At 41.9% G+C, this 19,347-nt stretch overlaps 1 protein-coding gene across 2 annotated transcripts in view; it reads left to right on the top strand.

The window, feature by feature from the left end:
- Positions 1 to 18,842: 18,842 nt before the first annotated feature.
- The window catches only part of COL6A5 (collagen, type VI, alpha 5), a 160,932-nt gene continuing 160,427 nt past the window's right edge, over positions 18,843 to 19,347 (top strand). For both annotated transcript variants that reach the window (XM_010856741.1, XM_010856742.1), the window contains exon 1: positions 18,843 to 19,036. The gene's annotated coding sequence lies outside the window, so the exon portion shown is untranslated. The remainder of the gene's footprint in view (positions 19,037 to 19,347) is intronic.

Consider the following 19,347-nt stretch of genomic DNA (forward strand, 5'->3'; position numbering starts at 1 on the left):
CTTTTGCTCCCAGAAGCCCTACCTTTGTCCATCTTACTTTACCTCTGTAATTGTATCTTATTTTTAATTTTCTCCAGCCTTTAGAGATTTCTTGTACTTTCTTACAAGCCCAGCAATACATTTAAAATATATTCATTATCATTCACTTAGAAGCTAGCTGATTATTTCATAATAATGGAGGAAGAGCTTTTCAGAGTGCTTTGTGTGCCATACTATTCAGGGCTTTGTACCTTTAACAAGAATATTTTAATGGAGTCTTGATGATCTTGGAATAAAGGCTAAAATATATTTTTGACATGGTCTATGAAGACCTCCTTAATGTAGACATAATTTTACATTTATTTTTGCTATCATTTTTTTAAAAAAACATTATTTATTTTAATTGGAGTCTAATTACTTTACAATATTGTAGTGGTTTTTGCCATACGTTCACATGAATCAGCCATGGGTGTACATGTGTCCCCCATCTTGAACCCATCTCCCACCTCCCTCCCCATCCCATCACTCAGGGTCATCCCAGTGCACCAGCCCTGAGCACCCTGTCTCATGCATCAAACCTAGACTGGTGATCTGTTTCACGTATGAAAATATACATGTTTCAATGCTATTCTCTCAAATCATCCCACCCTCTCCCTCTCCCAGAGTCCAACAGTCTGTTCTTTACATCTGTGTCCCTTTTGCTGTCTCTCATATAGGGTCATCGTTACCATCTTTCTAAATTCCATATATATGCATTAATATACTGTATTGGTGTTTCTCTTTCTGACTTACTTCACTCTGTATAATAGGCTCCAGTTTCCTCCACCTCATTAGAACTGATTCAAATGCATTCTTTTTAATAGCTGAGTAATACTCCATTGTGTATATGTACCACAGCTTTCTTATCCATTCATCTGCTGATGGACATCTAGGCTGCTTCCGTGTCCTGACTGTTGTAAACAGTGCTGCGATGAACACTGGGGTGCACGTGTCTCTTTTAAATGATGTCTGGTAGCCAGCCCCCAAGGACACACACAGTGATTGTCATCTGTCTGCTTTATGCCCTGTGTAGTCTTCTCTCATAGGCTGACCTATGATATGGATATGGCTCCTATCATAGGGAGCCATGATTTTGTGGAAATGACTGTGTGACTTTCAGGTGAGAGCATGAAAAGTGGTTTTATTTCTGCCTTGCTCTCCTGGGTCTCTCATTCAGGGAGTCGTTGAAGCAACCCTGTAGGACTCCACATGGTGAAGAGCTGAAGTCTCCTGCCAACAGCCATTTTGGAGGCAAACCTTCCATCTCCAGTCAAGCTTTCATCCGGCCAACAACTTGACTCTTTAGAAACTTGAGCAAGAACAATGGAAAGAAACCACTTCTGACTTTCCTGACTCACAGAAATTGTGTGAGGTGAGGTAGCAATAGATAACAAATACCATGTCCATCTCTTCCCCAATGGAAAGCAAAAAAGTGTTTTTGCTTTCCATTGCATGCCCTGTGCCCAGCATATAGTAAGTACCCTATAAATATTTGCTGACTCATGAATAAAGCAATGTAAAGACTACATATCTGGTGCCATAGAGAGGACCAGGGAACCTCACAATGGAAGCTGCTGGGAGGATTACCCTGACATTATAGAGCAATGTTGTTTTTTTGTTTTGCTTTCAGATCATGACTTTATTTTTTATTTCTGTACTTTCTGGCTGTGCTGGGTCTTTGTTGCAGCCTGCGGGCTCTTCTCTGTGGCGCGTGGGCTCTCTCCAGTTGTGGTGCGTGGCCTTCTCTTGTTGCAGAGCATGGGCTCGAGAGTGCACAGACCCAGTAGCTGTTGGCCTGTAGTTTTTTTTTTTTTAAACAGACTAAGAAATTTTGGATCTAGAGTGTTCTAATGCAGATGATGCTCTATGTGGATTTTCAAAATATTTGGACAGAGATGATGACAATGCAGAGCAAGCCAAGTAGTTCTCATCCTTAAGCTCTTTAAAAGAAAACAAGAAATGACAAATGATCCAAAATGGCTTTGGTCCTATTATAAACAAAGAATTGAAAGTGGAAACGACAAAATGTTTTTCTAGATTTTGGGTCTCTGGATATTTCTGGGTCTGCATATTATGTGTAGTAAACTACAATGGTGATGATAATGGTGGTGATGCTGGCCCTGGAGATGGGGGTGGATGGTGATGATGATGGTACTATAAATGAAAATAAGATGAAAATGGAACAACAAAACATTCTCCTATAGGAGAATTTTCTCTTTAGCTGATGGGTTTATCTCACGGACTTTTCCTTGCTCTGCTTTCTCAGAATACTTTCCTTCTTCTTTCTCGGTGTTCTTCACATCGTCCATCTGCTTGCCTAGTCTTTACCCTTTCAACAAATTACTGTTCGAATCCTGCTTCCTCTGGATACTTCCTCTGATTTGTTTACCTTTCAGGGATCACTTGAATTTCTCTTGCACTTGTCTGTGGATCCCTCATGGGCTTCTAGGTTGGGATTACTTTGTCTATGATTTATCCTTATTTGCAGGTGTACCATGTGCATGATTTTCTTCCATGGGACAGAGAGCATTCTCAGCAGGAGTAGGACTCCCTCACTTAGAGTCACTATTCGGAGCAGTGGGGTCACACCGAGTCTAAAGTAGGCCTGGCTGAGGAGGGATAGAGGTTAGTCTCAGAGTCCTTGAGGTTGAAGTTCAGTTTCAGACCCAAGGGGTCTAAGTACTCAGGCAGAGAGACTGAGACTGTAGGGAGGCTAGCTGGGGAGGCAGAGAGATACAGCGGATGTGGAGTGCAGGCATGAAAACGTAGGGTCAGGTTGCTGCTGTTCAGTCGTTAAGTCGTGTCCCGCTCTTTGTGGCCTCAGGGACTGCAACACGCCAGCCTTCCTTGTCATTCACTATCTTCTGGAGTTTGCTCAAATTCATGCCTATTGAGTCAGTGATGCTATCTAATCATCTCATCCTCTGCCGCCCCTTCCCCTTTTGCCTTAAATCTTTGCTAACATCAGTGTCTGGTCTCCTTGCAGTCCAGGGTACTCTCAAGAGTCTCCTCAGCACCACAATTCAAAAGCATCAATTCTTCAGTTCTCAGCCTTCTTTATGGTCCAACTCTCACATGTGTACCTGACTGCTGGAAAAACTATAGCTTTGACAATATGGACCTTTGTGGGCAAAGTGATGTCTCTGTTTTTTAATATGCTGTCTAGGTTTGTCATAGCTTTCCTTCCAAGGAGAAAGCATCTTTAATTTCATGACACAGTCTTTGACCAGAGTGATTTTGGAGTCCAAGAAAATAAAATCTGTCCCTGTTTCTGCTTTTTCCCTTTCTACTTGCCAAGAAGTGATGGGACCAGATGCCATGACCTTAATTATTTTAATGTTGAGGTCAAGTTAGCCCTTTCATTCTCCTCTTTTACTCTGAGCAAGAGGCTCTTTAGTTCCTCTTCACTTTCTGTCATTAGAGTGATATTATCTGCGTAATTGAAGTTGTCAGTATTTCTCCTGGCACTCTTGATTCCAGCTTGTGCTTCATCCAGCCCAACATGTCTCATGATGTACTCTAAATATAAGTTAAATAAGCAGGGTTGAAATAAATTCAAAGATGCTTACCCTTTGGAAGAAAAGCTATAACCAACCTAGATAGTGTATTAAAAAGTAGAGACATTACTTTGCCTACAAAAGTCTGTCTAGTCAAGGCTATGGTTTTTCCAGTAGCCATGTATGGATGTGAGAATTGGGCCATTAAAGAAGGCTGAACGCCAAAGAATTGATGCTTTTGAACTGTGTGGTGTTGGAGAAGACTCTTGAGAATCTCTTGGACTGCAAGGAGCTCAAACCAGTCAATCCTAAAGGAAATCAATCCTGAATATTCATTGGAAGGACTGATGCTGAAGGTGAAGCACCGATATTTGGCCACCTGATGTGAAGAGCCAACTCATTAGAAAAGACCCTGATGCTGGGAAAGATCGAAGGCAGGAGGAGGAGGGGACGACAGAGGATAAGTTGGTTAGGTGGCATCACTGACTCAACGGGCATGAATTTGAGCAAGCCTGGTGTCCTGCAGTCTGTGGGGTTGTAAAGAGTTGGACACAACCGAGTGGCTGAACAACAACAACAACAACAAAAATCTTGATTCCAGCTTTTAACTCATCCAGCCTGGCATGTCACATGGTGTGCTCTGCATATAAGTTAAAGGGGCAGGGTGACAATATACAGCCTTGACATACTCCTTTCCCAACTTTGAAGCAGTCAGTTGTTCCATGTTCTAACTGTTGCCTTTTGACTTGCATACCAGTTTCTCAGGAGGCAGATAAGGTGGTCTGGTATTTCCATCTCTTTAAGAATTTTCCACAGTTTGTGGTGATCCACATAGTCAAAGGATGTAGCATAGTCAATGATACAGAAGTAGAATTTTTTTCTGGAATTCTCTTACTTTCTCTATGGTCCAGTGAACGTTAGCATTCTGAGCTCTGGTTCCTCTGCCTTTTAAAAACCCATCTCATACATCTGGAAGTTCTCAGTTCAGGTACTGCTAAAGAGCACTTTGAAGGATTTTGAGTATAACCTTGCTAGCATGTGAAATGAGCACAATTGTACAGTGGTTCAAATACTCTTTGGCATTGCCTTTCTTTGGGATTGGAATGAAAACTGACCTCTTCCAGTCCTGTGGCAACTGCTGAGTTTTCCGAATTTGCTGATATATCAAGTGCAGCACTTTAACAGTATCATCTTTTAAAAGTTTAAATAGCTCAGCTGTATTCCATCACCTCCACTGCTTTGTTCATAGCAATGCTTCTTAAGCCCCACTTGAATTCACACTGCAGAATGTCTGGATCTAGGTGTGTGACCACACCATCATGGCTATCCAGGTCTTAGGACCTTTTCTCTATATAGTTCTTCTGTGTATTCTTGCCACCTCTTCTTAGCATCTTCTGTTTCTCTTAGGTCCTTACCATTTCTGTCCTTTTTCATGCCCATCCTTGCATGAAATATTTCCTTGGTATCTCCAATTTTCTTGAACCTCTAGCCTTTCTCATTCTATGTGTGTGTGTGTGTGTGTGTGTGTGTGTTAGTCGCTCAGTCGTGTCTGACCCTTTGCGACCCCATGGACTTTAGCCTGCCAGGCTCCTCCATCCATGTGATTTTCCAGGCAAGAATACTGGAGTGGGTTGCCATTTCCTTCTCCTCTCATCCTATGGTTTCATCTATTTCTTTGCAGTGCATTTAAGAATGCACTTTCTTATCTCTCCTTGCTATTCTCTGTAACTCTGCATTCAGTTGGGTGTATCTATCCCCTTTCCCCTCACCTTCCACTTCTCTTCTTTTCACAGTATGAAAATGCAAAATATATGATACCTGAAGATGAGGCCCTCAGGTGGGAAAGTGTCCAGTATGCTATAGGGAAAAAGCAAGGGCAATTACTAATAGCTCCAGAAAGAATGAAGTGGCTGGGCCAAAGTGGAAACAATGCTCAGTTGTGAATGTGCCTTTTGGTGAAAGTAAAGTCTGATACTTTAAAAATCAATATTGCATAGGAACCTGGAATATTAGGTTCATGAATCAAGGTAAATTGGACGTGATCAAGTAGGAGGTGACAAGAGTGAACATCAGCATCTTAGGAATCAGTAAACTAAAATGGGCAAATGTAATTCAGATTACCATTATAAGTTTGCTTCCCTTGTGGCTCAGCTGGTAAAGAATCCGCCTGCAATGCGGGAGACCTGGGTTCAATCCTTGGGTTGGGAAGATCCCCTGGAGAAGGGAAAGACTACCCACTCCAGTATTTTGGCCTGGAGAATTCCATGGGTTGGATAGCCCATGGGGTCGCAAAGAGTCAGACACGACTGAGCAACTTTCACTTTCACTTTTCACCATTATCTCTATTGCTATGGACAAGAATACATTAGAAGGAGTGGAATAGGTCAAGAAAGGAGTCTGAAATGCAGCACTTGGGTGCAATCTCAAAAATGACAATATGATCTTGGTTCGTTTCCAAGGCAAACCACTTAACATCACAGTAATCCAAGTCCATGCCCCGACCACTAATGTTGAAAAAGCTGAAGTTGATTGGTTCTATGAAGATCTTCAAGACCTTCTAGAATTGACAACAATGAAAAAAGATGTCCTTTTCATCATAGGGGACTGGAATGCAAAAGTAGGAAGTCAAGAGATACCTGGAGTAACAGGCAAGTTTGTCTTTGGAGTACAAAATGAAGCAGGACAAAGGCTAACAGATTCTTGTCAACAGAATGCACTGGTCATAACAAATACCCTCTTCCAACAACACAAGAAAAGACTCTACACATGGACATCACCAGATGGCCAACACTGAAATCAAATTGATTATATATTTGCAGCTGAAGATGGTGAAGTGTATATAGCTAACAAAAATAAGACTTTGGCTGATGGTGGTTCAGATTATGAACTCCTTATTGCAAAATTCAGACTTAAATTGAGGAAAGTATGGAAAACTACTAGGCAATTCAGGTATGACCTAAATCAAATCCCTTACTGTTGTACAGTGGAGGTGACAAATAGACTCAAGGGATTAGATCTTACAGAGAGTCTTCTGAAGAACTATGGACAGAATTTCGTAACATTGTACAGGAGGCAGTGACCAAAACCATCTGAAAGAAAAAGAAACTCAATAAAGAAAAGCGATTGTCTGAGGAGGCTTTACAAATAGCTGAGGAAAGAAAAGAAGCAAAAGGCAAGGGAGTAAAGGAAAGATATACTCAACTGATGAGACTGATTCGGTGCAATTCTTGCAGCAATCCTTTTAGTCTTGTCTTCAGATTAACTTGCCTCATGGAAGCATACCATCCCATCAAGAACAAGAGACTATCTTTATTCAAGGGCTTTCCAGAAAGTACCTTACAGAGGAAAATTGCCTGACTAATACATATGTTCACCAGAAGATCAGACACTGACTGGAGTGGCCTAGGATTACTTGAACCAACAGAATGACAAAGCGGAGATTACCCTGATAGTTTTTGATCAATCAAAGTCTATTCCAGGAACAGAGGTGAAATCAACTTCACCCAATTTTCATAAATGCTATAAATGAGGAAAGGTTAGAATAGACGTGAAGGTTGTTATTGTTCAGTTGCTTGGTCGCGTCCAACTTTTTGTGACCCCATGGACTGCAGCACGCCAGGCTTCCTTGTCCTTCACTATCTCCAAGGGCTTGCTCAAACTCAAGTCTTTTGAGTCGGTGATGCCATCTGACCAACTTGTCCTCTGTCATCCTCTTCTCCTGTCTTCTATCTTTCCCAGCATTAAGGTCTTTTCCAATGAGTTGGCTCTTCATATCAGGGGACCAAAGTATTTGAGCTTTAGCTTTAGCATCAGTCCTTCCAATGAATATTCATGGTTGATCTCCTTTAGGGTTGACTGGTTGGATCTCCTTGCAGTCCAAGGGACTCTCAGGATTCTTCTCCAACACCACAGTTCAAAAGCATCAGTTCCTCAGCATTCAACCTTCTTTATGGTTCAACTCTCACATCCATACATAACTACTGGAAAAGCCATAGCTTTGATTAGATAGACATTTGTGGGCAAAGTAATGTCTCTTCTTCTTAATATGCTGTCTACGATGGTCATAGCTTTTCTTCCAAGGAGCAAGCGTCTTTTAATTTCATGGCTGCAATCACCATCTGCAGTGATTTTTGAAGCCCAAGAAAATGAAGTCTGTCACTCTTTCCATTGTATCCCCATCTATTTGCCATGAAGTGCTAGGACCAGATGCCACGATCTTAATTTTCTGAATGTTGAGCTTTAAGCCAACTTTTTCACTCTCCTCTTTCACTTTCATCAAGAGGTTCTTTAGTTCCTCTTCACTTTCTGCCATCAGGGTGGTGTCATCTGCATATCTGAGGTTATTGATATTTTCCCCTGCAGTCTTGATTCCAGCATGTGCTTCATCCAGCCTGGCATTTCACATGATATAATCTGCATATAAGTTAAACAAACAGGGTGAGAATATGCAGCCTCGATGTACTCCTTTTCCTATTTGGAACCAGTCCATTTTTCCATGTCCAGTTCTAACTGTTGCTTCTTGACTTGCATACAGGTTTTGCATGAGGCAGGTATGGTGGTCTGCTATTTCCATCTCTTTAAGAATTTTCCACAGTTTATTGTGATCCACCGTCAAAGCGTTTAGTGTAGTCAATGAAGCAGAAGTTTTTCTGGAATTCTCTGGCTTTTTCTAGGATCCAACGAATGTTGGCATTTTGATCTCTGGTTCCTTTGCCTTTTCTAAATCCACCTTGTACATTTTGGAGTTCTCAGTTCATGTACTGTTGAAGTCTATCTTGGAGGATTTTCAGCATAACCTTGCTAGCATGTGAAATGAGTGCAGTTGTGCAGTAGTTTGAACATTCTTTGGCATTGCCCTTCTTTGGCACTGGAATGAAAACTGACCTTTTCCAGTCTTATGGCCACTGCTAAGTTTTCCATATTTGTTGGCATATTGAGTGCAGCACTTTAACAACATCATTGTTTAGGTTTTAAAATAGCTCAGCTGGAATCCTATCACCTCCACTAGCTTTGTTCATAGTGATACTTCCTAAGGAACACTTGGCTTCACACTCTAGGATGTCTGGTTCTAGGTGAGTGATCACACCATTGTCGTTATCTGGGTCATGAAGATCTTTTATGTATAGTTCTTCTGTGTATTCTTGCCACCTCTTCTTAATGTTTTCTGCTTCTGTTAGGTCCATATCATTTCTATTCTTTATTGCGCCTATCTTTGCACAAAATATTCCTTTGGTATTTCTAATTTTTTTGAAGTGATATGTAGTCTTTCCCATTCTATTGTTTTTCCTCTTTTTCTTTGCATTTTTCACTTTGGAAGGCTTTCTTATCTGTCCTTCTATTCTTTGGAACTCTGCATTCAGATGAGCTTATGTTTCCTTTATTCCTTTGCCTTTTGCTTCTCTTCTTTTCTCTTCAGACAACCATTTTTCCTTTCTTTTTCTTGGGGATGGTTTTGATCACTGCTTCCTGTACAATGTTACAAATGTTAGATGCTGAGGAGACAAGTAAAATTCATCAAGAAATCTTGATGAATTCTAAAGCACTCATATCAAATAAGTCATGCTCAATGATTTTATGTTATGCAATATAAATATAGATGGAAAAATACAATACACTTAAAAATAACTGAGATTAATAAAGGACATTTAAATTAAAATGTATTTAAAATGAATGGAAATGAGAAGTCTACAAAAAAAAAACCTTTTTAATTGTAACTGGAGTTGTGTTCAGAGGAAATGTCTATAGCCTTAGATAAATTAATTTTTAGAAAGTAGGGGAAAATGTATTGATACCAAGAAGCTGAATACAGCAAAATTGAAAGAAATAGTAAAGCTGGAGCAAAGATTAATAAAATAGGAAGGAGACATTTGATCAGTAAACCAGGCAGTGACAAAAATCATCCCAAAGAAAAAGAAATAAAGGGCAAAGTGGTTGTCCGAGGAGGTTTTACACATAGCTGAGGAAAGAAGAGAAGCAGAAGGCAAGGGAGAAAGGACAGCTCTACCCAACTGAATGCAGAGTTCTAGGGATAGCAAGGGGAGATAAGAAGGCCTTCTTGAATAAGCAAAGAAAAGAAATAGAGGAAAACAACAGAATGGCAAAGGCTAGAGATCAGAAAATTGAAGATACCAAGGACCAGTAGTCATGTATGGATGTGAGAGTTGGACTGTGAAGAAGGCTGAGCGCCGAAGAATTGATGCTTTTGAACTGTGGGGTTGGAGAAGACTCTTGAGAGTCCCTTGGACTGCAAGGAGATCCAACCAGTCCATTCTAAAGGAGATAAGTCTTGGGTGTTGTTTGGAAGGAATGATGTTAAAGCTGAAACTCCAGTACTTTGGCCATCTCATGCGAAGAGCTGACTCATTGGAAAAGACTCTGATGCTGGGAGGGATTGGGGGCAGGAGGAGAAGGGGACGTCAGAGGATGAGATGGCTGGATGGCATCACTGACTTGATGGACGTGCATCTGAGTGAATTCTGGGAGTTTGTGATGAACAGGGAGGCCTGGTATGCTGCGATTCATGGGGACATGATTGAGCGACTGAACTAACCTAAGGGAACATTTCATGCAAGGAGGGGCATAAAAAAAGACAGAAATTGTATGGACCTAACTGAAGCAGAAGATATTAAGAAGAGGTGGCAAGAATACACAGAAGAACTGTACAAAAAGATCTTAATGACCCAGATAACCACGATGGTGTGGTCACTGTCCTAGAGCCAGATATACTGGAGAGTGAAGTCAAGTAGGGCTTAAGAAGTATTGCTATGAACAAAGCTAGTGGAGGTGATAGAATTCCAGCTGAGCTATTTCAAATCCTAAAAGATGACGCTGTTAAAGTGCTGCACACAACATATCAACAAATTTGGAAAACTCGGCAGTGGCCACAGGACTGGAAGAGGTCAATTTTCATTCCAATCCCAAAGAAGGGCAATGACAAAGAGTATTGGAACCACTGTACAATTGTGCTCATTTCACATGCTAGCAAAGTTAGGCTTAGTAGTATGTGAACTGAGAATTTCCAGATGTACAAGATGGATTTAGAAAAGGCAGAGGAACCAGAGATCAAATTGCTAACATTCACTGGATCATAGAGAAAGTAAAGGAATTCCAGAAAAACATCTAATTCTGCTTCATTGATTATGCTAAAGCCTTTGACTGTGTGGATTACAACAAACTGTGGAAAACTCTTAAAGAGATGGGAATACAAGACCACCTTGTTTGCCTCCTGAGAAATCTGTATGTGGGTGAAGAAGCAACAGCTACAACCAGATATGGAACAATGGACATGTTCAAAATTTAGCAAGTAGTATTTGTCAAGGCTTTACATTGTCACCCTGCTTGTTTAACTTATATGTAGAGTACATCATGTGAAAAGCTGGGCTGGATGAATCATAAGCTTGAGTCAAAATTGCCAGGAGAAATATCAACATCTTTAGATATGAAGATGATGCCAATCTTATGGCAGAAATTGAAGAGGAACGGAAAAGCCTCTTTATGATGGGAAAAGAGGAGAGTTAAAAAGCTACTTGAAACTCAACATTTAAAAAACTATGGCATCTGGTCCAATCACTTCATGGCAAATAGAAGTGGGAAAAGTGGAAGCAGTGACAGATTTTCTTTTCTTGGGCTCCAAAATCACTATGGATCATGTTTGAAGCCATGAAATTAAAAAATGCTTGCTCCATGGAAGGAAATTTATGACAAAGTTAGATAGCATACTTAAAAGCAGAAACATCACTTTGTTGACAAAGGTCCATATAGTCTAAGCTATGGTTTTTCCAATAATCTTGTACAGATGTGAGATTTGGATCATAAAGAAGGCTGAACACCGAAGAACTGATGTTTTAAAATTGTGATGCTGGAGAAGACTCTTGAGAGTCCCTTGGATTGCAAGATAAAACCAGTCAATCCTAAAGGATATCAGCCCTGAATATTCATTGAAAGGACTGCTGCCGAAGCTCCAAAACTTTGGCCATCTCATGGGAACAGTCCCTGATAATGGGAAAGACTGAGGGCGAAAGTAGCAGGGGAGTGGCAGAGGATGAGGTTGTTAGATGGCATCACTGACTCAATGGACATGAATTTGAACTAACCCTGGGAGATAGTGGAGGACAGAAGAGCTGGTGTGCTGCAGTCCATGGGGTTGCAAAGAGTCGGACATGACTTAGTGACTGAATAATAACAAGATTTCTTTTAAAATACCAGGGAAGAGAAAGTATTTTGAAAATTCTGTAGAAGAAAAATAGAAGACACAAATAACCTATACAAGGACTATATTCAGAACTGCTTTAGAACAGTGACCATATAAATATTATGTATTTTGTTGCGGATATTTTGATATGGAGGACAGTAAGTATTTAGGATGATATGTAAACTTTTATGCCAATTATTCTAAAAATTAGGCTAGAAAGCAAACTTTTATAGAAAATTATATAAAAAAAGAAAAATATAAAATATCAAGCCACCTGAATAGTAGGAAAATGTAATCAAATTTGAGGGTCTAAATCAGTACCATGGCTGCAGTCAACATCTACAGTGATTTTGGAGCGCCCCCAAAAATAAAGTCTCTCACTGTTTCCATTGCCTATTTGCTATGAAGTGATGGGACTGGATGCCATGATCTTAGTTCTTTGAATGTTCAGTTTTAAGCCACCTTTTTCACTCTCCTCTTTCACATCAAGAGGCTCTTTTTTTAAAATATAAATTTATTATTTTAATTGGAGGCTAATTACTTTACAATATTGTATTGGTTTTGCCATACATCAACATAAATCCACCATGGGGTACATGTGTTCCCCATCCTGAACCCCCCTCCCACCTCCCTCCCCATCCCATCCCTCTGGGTCATCCCAGTGCACCAGCCCCAAGCATACTGTATCTTGCATTGAACCTGAGCTGGTGATTTGTTTCATATATGATATTATATATATTGCAATGCCATTCTCCCAAATCATCCCACCCTCTCCCTCTCCCACAGAGTCCAAAAGACTGTTCTATACATCTGTGTCTCTTTTGCTGTCTTGCATACAGGGTTATCGTTACCATCTTTCTAAATTCCATATATATGCGTTAGTATACTGTACTGGTGTTTTTCTTTCTGGCTTACTTCACTCCGTATAATAGGCTCCAGTTTCATCCACCTCATTAGAACTGATTCAAATGTATTCTTTTTAATGGCTGAGTAATACTCCATTGTGTATATGTACCACAGCTTTCTTATCCATTCATCTGCTGATGGACATCTAGGTTGCTTCCATATCCTGGCTGTTATAAACAGTGCTCCGATGAACATTGGGATACACGTGTCTCTTTCAATTCTGGTTTCCTTGGCATGTATGCCCAGTAGTGGGATTGCTGGGTCATAAGGCAGTTCTATTTCCAGTTTTTTATGGAATCTCCTCACTGTTCTCCATAGTGGCTGTACTAGTTTGCATTCCCACCATCAGTGTAAGAGGCTTCCCTTTTCTCCACACCCTTGCCAGCATTTATTGCTTGTAGACTTTTGGATTGCAGCCATTCTGACTGGTGTGAAATGGTACCTTATTGTGGTTTTGATTTGCATTTCTCTGATAATGAGTGATGTTGAGCATCTTTTCATGTGTTTGTTAGGCATCTGTATGTTTTCTTTGGAGAAATGTCTGTTTAGTTCTTTGGCTCATTTTTTTATTGAGTTGTTTATTTTTCTGGAATTGAGCTGCAGGAGTTGCTTGTATATTTTTGAGATTAGTTCTTTGTCTGTTGCTTCATTTTCTATTATTTTCTCCCATTCTGAAGGCTGTCTTTTCACCTTGCTTATAATTTCCTTTGTTGTGCAGAAGCTTTTAATTTTAATTAGGTCCCATTTGTTTATTTGTGTTTTTATTTCCAGTATTCTGGGAGGTGGGTCATAGAGGATCCTGCTGTGATTTATGTTAGAGAGTGTTTTGCCTATGTTCTCCTCTAGGAGTTTTATAGTTTCTGGTCTTACATTTAGATCTTTACTCCATTTTGAGTTTATTTTTGTGTATGGTGTTAGAAAGTGTTCTAGTTTCATTCTTTTACAAGTGGTTGACCAGTTTTCCCAGCACCACTTGTTAAAGAGATTGTCTTTTCTCCATTGTATATTCTTGCCTCCTTTGTCAAAGATAAGGTGTCCATAGGTGCGTGGATTTATCTCTGGGATTTCTATTTTGTTCCTTTGATCTATATTTCTGTCTTTGTGCCAGTACCATACTGTTTTGATGACTGTGGGTTTGTAGTAGAGCCTGAAGTCAAGCAGGTTGATTCCTCCAGTTCCATTCTTCTTTCTCAAGATTGCTTTGGCTATTTGAGGCTTTTTGTATTTCCATACAAATTGTGAAATTATTTGTTCTAGCTCTGTGAAAAATACCATTGGTAGCTTGATAGGGATTGCATTGAATCTATAGATTGCTTTGGGTAGTATACTTATTTTCACTATATTGAGTCTTCCAATCCATGAACATGGTATATTTCTCCATCTATTATATCAAGAGGCTCTTTAGTTCCTCTTCACCTTCTGCCATAAGGGCAGTGTCATCTGCATATCTGAGGCTATTGATATTTCTCCCAGCAATCTTGATTCATGAACCTTGCCCTCATCCAGCCTTTAAAAATATTTTGCTGAAACTCTATGAGGAGTTTGGGTTATTTGAGCATGAGCCACCTATTTTTGCACGGCCCTGTAGTAAACCTTTCTCTGCTCCAAACTCTGATGCTTTGGTTTGTTTGGCCTCACTGTGCATTGGACACATGAACTTGTGTTCAGTAACAGTGTAGGGTTCATATTTTTGGAACTATATCAATACTTCTCAGCAAGAATTAAGGAATGTAAAGTAGAAGACAGTTGTAGAGTAGAAGGCAGAATGCAGAGTGGCTCATTCTAATGTTATCTCCTTATGTAAAATAGTTGCAGAAATCCAAGACTGTAGAGGTTGGGTTAATGAAAAGCAAATAACTAATGACTATTCTGGGAAAACATTTAACACTCCACAATTTAGAAATACTGGATTTTTTGTTTTGTTTTGTTTTATTCAATATCAAGAAGGCAATGGCAACCCACTCCTGTACTTTTGCCTGGAAAATCCCATGGATGGAGAAGTCTGGTAGGCTGCAGTCAGTGGGGTCGCTAAGAGTCGGACACGACTGAGCGACTTCACTTTCACTTTTACCTTTCATGCATTGGAGAAGGAAATGGCAACCCACCCTGGTGTTCTTGCCTGGAGAATTCCAGGGATGGCAGAGCCTGGTGGGCTGCTGTCTATGGGGTTGCACAGAGTCGGATACGACTGAAGCGACTTAGCAGGAACACCAGCATTCAATATCAAAGCCAATTAAATGTAAGTCCAAATAGTCTACTCTCCGTGGTAATGAATTGAAAACTTGGTGATTTTAGTACCTGAATTCCTTGCAAAGTTGAGCTTAAAACTCCTACTTTCTGAAACAAATTAACGTATCTTTAGTAGAACAAGTGTAATTCCTAACAGAGGACAAATTTTGCGTTATAATTTCTTTAGAAAAGGGCTTCCCTGGTGTTTCAGCTGGTAAAGAATCTGCCTGCAATGCAGGAGACCTGGGTTTGATCTCTGGGCTGGGAAGATACCCTGGAGAAGGGAACAGCTATCCACTCCAGAATTCTGACCTGGAGAATTTCATGGGCTGTATAGGCCATGGGGGGGTCACAAAGAGTCAGATATGACTGAGCGACTTTCACATCACCTCTTTAGGAAAACAATTGCTTCAATTTTACAAACAGAAGGAAGAAAAAAGAAAGCCTTGAATTCTGTAGAAAAGGCTGTTGATCACCAAAACCACTTTTATATCATAGTGTGATTGTGAAACTTAAATCGCAATTGTATTATAAGTAAAAACATTCCTATAATAGTACTGTCCAGAAAAGTTACTCAAAAGAGCCAAATTCTGGTTGATTCCAATGCAATTGGAATACTACTTCAATTAAGTGTGGGGAAAGAACCGCACCCTTCTCCTGAAGTGAAACTGGTCTCCTTGGGATTTCACTCTTGGTTAGAAAAGAACATCTGAGTTAATCCCTCTTTGTCCGCAGAGGGCATATGGACACCACATGCAGGTGCAAATGAGAACAGCATGTGTGCTCTGCTCCTGGAAGGTGGGTTCTGACCTTCCAGCCCTGCCTGACACTCTTTGTATTTCCCTCATGAGGCACACTTGTTGTCCAGTCACTTGGTTCTGTCCAACTCTTCGGAACCCCAGGGACTGCATCACGCCAGGCTTCTTTGTCCTTCATTACCTCTCAGAGGTTGCTCAAACTCATGTCCATTGAATTGGAGATGCCATCCAACCATCTCATCCTGTCATCCCCTTCTCCTTCTGCCCTCTGTCTTTCCCAGCATCAGGGTGTTTTCCAATGAATTGGCTTTTCACATCAGGTGATCAAAGTATTGGAGCTTCAGCTTAAGCATCAGTTCTTCCAATGAATATTCAGGGTTGATTTCCTTTAGGATTGAGTGGTTTGATCTCCTTGCTGTCCAAGGGACTCTCAAGAGTCTTCTCCAACACCACAGTTCAAAAGCATCAATTTTTTAGCACTCAGCCTTCTTTATGGTCCAACTCTCACATCCATACATGACTACTGGAAAAACCATAGCTTACCTTTGTTGGCAAAGTAGTATCTCTGCTTTTCTAATAGACTGTCTAGGTTTGTCATAGCTTTTCTTCCAAAGAACAAGTGGCTTTTAATTTCATGGCTGTGGTCACTGTCCGCAGTGATTTTGGAGCTCAAGAAAATAAAATCTGTCACCGTTTCCATTTCCCCCCCATCTATTTGCCATGAAGTGATGGGATCGGATGACATTACCTTAATTTTTTGAATGCTGAGTTTTAAGTCTGCTTTTTCAGTCTCCTCTTTCCTTCATCAAAGTTGGACAGGATCTAAGACCCATTGATACTAAATGATCAATCCTGGGGGCAGGGGAGGGTGGACAGTGGAGACCAGCTCAACCAGGGAAACCATTCTTTGGCACCTTGAGTTTTTTCCTGATTATTTCCTAAAAGTAATACTGGGTGGTGGTGTACTTGAGAACATGGCCTCTTCCCCCATTCTGCTTTTGCTGGATTGTGTTCCTGGTTCTCATCACATCTCTTGGGGGACTGCTGAGGTGGGCCATGTTTGACAGCACAAGTCTGGTGGGCAGTGCCAGGGAAGGACAGTGAATACCAACGCACCCCTCCCCCCAACACACACACAAAAGGAAAGCCACTGGAGAGAGGAGACAGGTGAGGCAGGCAGGGCATTCTGAACCCTGGGGGCCAGGATGAGACCTTTCCTCCAAACAGGACAGGCTAGGTTAAAAGCCAGCACTTTGGGGTATCCTGTGCAGAACACCCTGGGATCCTCATTCTACTAAGTAGATACTAGAATTCTAGGTAAGCTTTGATGGTGGTGGTTGAAAGGTTGTTGTTGAATCACGTGAATACACCGGGATTCTTGGCCCCCGGAGGAGAAGAATTCAATCCGGGGCCAGAGACGAGGCTTGATTGCTCAGAGCTTTTGTGTAATAAAGTTTTATTAAAGTATAAAGGAGATAGAGAAAGCTTCTGACATAGGAATCGGAAGGCAGCAGAAAGAGTACCCCCTTGCTAGTGTTAGCAATAAAGTTATATACTCTCCAATGAATCCAAAGAATGTCTGGAGGTTGTAAAGACCTCACCAGACCTACTCCCATAATTTACATTTTAAGATAACAGAATTAGCCAGAAGGTTTAATCCAAAGACTGTCCTTAATCCAGAGACTGTCCTCAGGCAGGATACATTATTGTTATATAATCCTAAGGAATGTAGAGAAAGAAAAAAGAGTTTGTCCTTTCTTCCTCCTTGAGAATTCCAGACCCCTCTCTCCTTGGGGACCCCTAGACTCCTTAGCAACCTGCCTAGGAAATGACTCTCTCAGTGGTGGTGGTGGTTTAGTCGCTAAGTCGTGTCCGACTCTGTGCGACCCCATAGACGGAGGCCCACCAGGCTCCCCTGTCCCTGGGATTCTCCAGGCAGGAATACTGGAGTGGGTTGCCATTTCCTTCTCCAATGAGTGAAAGTGAAAAGTGAAAGGGAAGTTGCTCAGTCTTGTCCAACTCTTAGAGATCCCATGGACTGCAGCCTACCAGGCTCCGCCGTCCATGGGATTTTCCAGGCAAAAGTACTGGAGTGAGGTGCCATCACTTTCTCCAAGGTAAGCTGTAGCTTACAGCAAATACACCATCTTCTGAGAAAGATCATTTTGCCCCTTACTAGTGGAAAAAAAAAAAAAAAGAAATCAGCCGTTAGTTTTACATATTTGTGTTCTCCTTGTTAAAAATTAATAATAAAAGGAAAAAGTCCTGACAGCCCTCCTTCCACTTCCTTCTCTCCATTCTTCCAGCCCCATTCTTTCTGAGACACACCTAGGAACCTCCTGATTCACTTCTGAAGCTGTTCTGGAACAGAGAGGCCTGGAGCTCTAATGGTCCTTGCTAAGCAAGGGTCTTTTGACCTTTTAATAAACTTTCCTCTTGACCTTTGTTGAGTACAAAGGAGCCTGGCCTCCTGCAATCCATGGGGTCACAAAGCATCAGACATGGCTTTTAAATAAACTTTCATAAGTGTTCAGTAATTTCCATATTTATTCAAGGACAGCGGAGAAGGTGGCAGGCTGAGCATTGTGGGGATAGACTGAATTCAGCTGCACAAGCTGGGAATAGGTTTATCCATAAAATCTCAATTGTGGGTTCACGTTAATGGAAAAGAAACAAGTAAGCAAACACGCCATCCACCTAAGAACAGGCAATGCTTTTCAAGTGCATCATTGGGGTTCCTGTGAGAATCGAGTCTTCATTCCTGTTGCCCACCCCCCTCCCAGCCCCCTCCCAGCCCTGCCCTTGTTGGGAGGTGCTGGGGAGCTCCTGCCGCCTTTAGCCCAGCTTTGCCCTCTGCTCCCTCTCGGACCTCAGCTCCCCGAGACATTGCCTGCTCTCTGGCTCTCTGGGAATGTTCTCTGGTTCTCTGCAGGCTGGCTTGGAGGAGACCACAGAGTAAACCATTGGAGCCAAATGGCGAGTCCTCAGCTCAAGTAGCCACAGTGACCTCAGTTCAGCAGATAAAAGTTGCCCTGGGTTTCTGAGAAACCGCTTTCTCAAGTTTTTTTCTTTTTTTTTTGACAGCCCCCGGCTTCCTCCGAAACAGCTGCTGGCAGCTGCGCAAAGAGCCAACAGCTGGAGAGTCTCTGGACACTCACATGAAACCCACGAGGAATTAATAGTCCAGCCCAACACCGCCCCCCCCCTCTCCCGGCCCCCCACCCCCACACCCGGCGAGCCCAGCCAAGTTCACCAGTCCGCGCGTTTTAAAGGGCCCAGCAGGGCGCGGGGCGCTCCGTATCACCCGCGGTAGAGCGGGGACCTAGCTCCGCACTTCCCCACCGCGCGCCGTTCCCGCGCCCAGGCGCTAGTGCCGCCCTTGGGAATCAGGGGCCCTGCCCGCCGTTCTGAGGGGCCCCGGGCCCTGGGAAAGCTCGGTGAGTGCCGGTTACAGGGGCTTGGGCATAAAATGGGCGGAGGAGGGCTCCGAGGGCAGGTAGGTAGACATGAGTTCAGTTCAGTTCAGTTCAGTCGCTCAGTCGTGTCCGACTCTTTGCAACCCCATGAATCGCAGCACGCCAAGCCTCCCTGTCCATCACCAACTCCCGCATCCTGGTAATTTTTGCCCCTGTAGGATCCTGTCAAATCCCAGACTCTAAGGACTTTTGCAAACTGAGACCAGGTTCTGAAAGGTTAGACTCTGAATTGAAAAGGATCGAATAGCAGTGCTATTCGACGTGTCCAAAGA

The sequence above is a fragment of the Bison bison genome, unplaced genomic scaffold (genome assembly GCF_000754665.1).
Source record: "Bison bison bison isolate TAMUID 2011002044 unplaced genomic scaffold, Bison_UMD1.0 scf7180017864374, whole genome shotgun sequence".
NCBI lineage: Eukaryota > Metazoa > Chordata > Mammalia > Artiodactyla > Bovidae > Bison > Bison bison.